Here is a 4,131-nt window from a genome sequence, read left to right as displayed (position 1 = left end):
AAATGGTCATAAATTTATGACCAATTCTTCGAGGGTCACTAACAGAAGGTCATAAGTTGACATATTTCTTGTAGTGACATGTTCTCCAAGATGGTTGTAACGGGGAAGACTTCTCCATTGACTTTTCAACTAAACCTGCAAAGTATGTGAGGGTGAAAGATGGAGGCTTGAAGAAGTGGGTTTCTTATTTGGCAAGAAACGTATTGGCTAGACACGCCACTTACTAAACCCTGAGAGGATGGGTTTATGGGTTGGTCATATCTACTGGTTGGATGAAATTCTTCATTATTTTCATGTGAGAACCAGAACCTCAAATTTTTCCTCTCTTGACACATGCTCTATTCCACCCTCACCCCTCCACCTCTGCGTCGACCGCCCTAATCCTACCTAACTAACTGCACACGATGCATTCAAGCAACTGTATGGGTCCACGTACGGTTTTCAACTAGATTTTATTTTATTTTAAATACATTTAAAAATTAAATGAAATTTTAAATTGAAGATATATATTGTAAAAAATGTAACAATGTACATGTTCATGCATATAAGATGTACATCTATATTTAATATGTGTTCACCTCATATTTTAACCGTGGACATCACATATTCCAAAAGATTGCATCGCCTATCCATCAGGATCCTTCTACTAAGCCCTAGCTTTTCTAGAATGTAGTAACCAAAAATTTATAATTTTATTTTTCTAATTTGTAATAGGACATGTATAAATTTAGCTCTTTCCTAGCATGGCTTATATAACATTGACGATGCCTTTCCAAGTTCTGGACATTGGACTTTGTTCACCTTAAGGACATAGAGAGATAGCTCGATAAAGCACGCACTACTTCTCTCTCTCTCTCTCTGACGATTGCATCACAGAAAGTTGTTGCGATCTCCACCATTGGACCGTCCTTTGTGAGCACCGAAGAAGGTATGATGAACAACTTACCCTTTTTTGTTCTTCCACGAAAAAATTAGGTAAAAAGTAGTTGATCCTCAATTTAATTTTATACAGTAAAAGAATACGTAAAAGTTTAAGGGTTTACAAATATAAATGTAAAACAGTCTCAGAAATTCAATACTACCTCGTGCATGTTCTGTGGCTAGAAAAGGCAACTTTTGCCTTTTTATTTCAAATGCTGATGAAATTTATCATCATGATTATTACTGATACGCAAGAACATTTGGATGGAAATATTTTAGTCCTCACTCAATCTCGCATTATGTTCATAGTTTCACAAACGTTTTTAACATTTTACTATAATTATAATTGGTTCGAGCACTACTAGGTGAATGAAAATAATATTTATATTATATATTTATTTGACTCCATTGCAATAATTTTTATCCTCAAATTGACAATCCCTGATGCTGAATTTGAAGTTGATACCATGTGATATCAACTGGAGCACCAACGCCTTCACCTCCCTTGTATGTGTCATGTTTGGACTTCCAAGGGTGCAGACCTACTAGATGGCTTATTTTACTCCATTATTGTATTGTTGGGTTGAATCCACGACCTTCTTGCATTTATAGCAACCTACTCTAGTTGGTATGCCGCATTCATCAGAATCATCTAACTTTTTCACGCTCTTCCCACCTATTATTTTAAGAAACTGTGCCGACAAGACATGCTCAACAAACTCAGACAACGGAAACACGTGGGAGCTCATTGCTCCCACATATCCTAGTACTCCTTTTTGTGGCTTGAGCCATCAAACTAATTTGGACAAAACGGCGGTTATCAAATGTATTCATGGTCATGCTATATTCTCCCCTTTAGATCCCTAGTCACTATGGACATTTTCACTCGTACTACGATTGTATCTCCACCTTGCCAATTGATTCAACCCTACAATAGAACCTTCATATCTCTAGAACTAGAAGCGTCGCCAGATTCATACCTATTTTTCAACGGCCTGTACTCCCTGTACGCGTGGTGATTTGGAAGCCCCTCTTGGTTACACTCCGATTTCCTATAATCACATTAGATCCAAGAGATGGTGGCTTTCAAAGGCCAGGTCAATACGAGGATACATCAAATGATGTACAACACGCATTATGCAGGCCAGTTTCTGGTTGAGGTACTAAAAGTCGCTTATGGTGATTATATGGAACCACACATGCTTTCCAGAGATTTGGTGGCTTGTGAAAACACATTCTCCAAGAAGGTTGTAACGGGGCAACCTTCTCCAATGACTTTTCGACTGAACCTGCAAAGTATGTGAGGGTGAAAGATGGAGGCTTGAAGAAGTGGGTGGTCTTCTTTGGGGAGAAACTTATTAGCAATGCTTAGTGAACCCAGAGAGGATGGGGTTATGAGGTGGCCATATCTACTTGTTCGATGAAAATTCTCGAGTATTTTCATTTGGGAGATAGAACCTTAATTTATTCATCTCATGACACATGGTCTCTTCCTCCCCCTTCACTGCACCTCGCATCGACCACCCTAACTCTCCCTAACTAACTGTAGACAATGCATTCAAGCAACTGTATGCGCCCATATCCAATATTCTACTGGATATTCATTTTCTAATATATTTTTTTATTTAACATTTTTTCTTAATGCAAATAATGTTCTAAATGGAAACATATCGTAGAAAATGAATAAAAATATGTATATCCATATTTAAAATATGTTCACCTCATATTTTTACTACGGACATCACATATTCTAGAACAATTCATCACCAATTAAAAAAATGTTCATCACAATTTAAAAGAGTGGCATGTATAAATATGATTTATTATATGAAAAATATAAAAAAAAAGTTCATCTAGTATTTCTAAAATATTTATTGCATATTATAAATGTTTATCATGTATTTGCAGAATGTTCATCACATATTTGAATTATGTATAGTTAATATTAATGTAATAAAATTGCATGCATGAGACAAAAGAAACAAATATTGTTCAACTCATATTTGAAAAATCTTCATGGCTAAAAACTTATATTTATGTCATAAAGTTAGAAAATTACAATCTATTGATAAACGAAAAAGAAAATGAATGGGAAAAGGAAAAAAAGAAAGGCTAAACTAGAAGAAAAAAATTCATTTAAACACACAAGAAAAAAGGGGAAAGGGACGACCATAGCACGTCTTAGGCTATTCGCGAACTATCCACCTACTGGTGCTAGGAGTAGGTTTTATTGGGATCCTAATACTGAGCTTGAACTTCTCAACAAGCTTGTAGCCGAAAAATTACAAATTTTAGTTTTTTTATTTGTATGACATGTATAAATTTTCTCTTTACTAACGGGGCTCATATAACATTGATGCATTTTCCATGTTCTGGACATTAGACTTTGTTCACCTTAAAGACACAGAAAGAGAGCCTACACATCTTCTCTCTCTCTCTCTCTCTCTATCTCTCTCTCTTTCTCTCATCACGCACTCTCCTCCCCTCTTCCCCTCCAAATCCATGTTGACTATGCTAAACCGCCCATGGTTGAGCGGTAGATGATGCTTTGAGGAAACTGTCTGGGCTAGCACTTCAACTTCTATCCAGATCTGGAGTCATACGTCAGGAGCCTAGTTGTGTCCAGATCTAGATTCACCACGGGCCAATACGTCACAGTTTTGGAGCCAAGACAATGAATAGTGAGGCAACAAACCACGCCACTAATTTCAATGGCCATATCTTACCATAACTAGCATCGCAAAAGGTAGCTACATTCTCCACCACTACACCCTCCCTTGTGAGCACCCAAGAAGGTATGATGAAAAACTTACCCTTTTCTTATTTTTTCCACAAAAATTTTAGCTCAAAAGTAGTAGATTCTAAAAAATTATACTATATGAAACAATACAAAAAAGTTCAAGGATTTACGAATATCAATGTAGAAAAATCTCAAAATTTCAGTATTACCTTCATGCATGTACTATGGCAAGAAATATGCAACATTTTCCTTTTTTACTTCAAATGAGGATGACATTTGTCATGGTATATTTTTCTTGCGGCGCATGCATATTTTGATGCAGTATTATAATCTTTACTCAATTATGTATTATGTTTTTAGTTTCATAGACATTTCACTATGTTGCTATAGTTATTAACGGTTGTAGTAGTACTAGGTGAATGACAGTTGTAATAGTGATTTATATTATATATTTAACTAAGAGTCAATTA

At 35.9% G+C, this 4,131-nt stretch overlaps 1 pseudogene; it reads left to right on the top strand.

The window, feature by feature from the left end:
* Nucleotides 1–238: 238 nt before the first annotated feature.
* Nucleotides 239–2,376, top strand: LOC147957144 (uncharacterized; annotated as a pseudogene).
* Nucleotides 2,377–4,131: the final 1,755 nt, after the last annotated feature.

Source organism: Triticum urartu, chromosome 7A (genome assembly GCF_056163025.1).
Source record: "Triticum urartu cultivar PI428250 chromosome 7A, HENAU_Tu73, whole genome shotgun sequence".
Classification (NCBI taxonomy): Eukaryota; Viridiplantae; Streptophyta; class Magnoliopsida; order Poales; family Poaceae; genus Triticum; species Triticum urartu.
The sequence above is the reverse complement of the archived record's forward strand: the minus strand, read 5'-3'. Positions and strand labels throughout refer to the sequence as shown.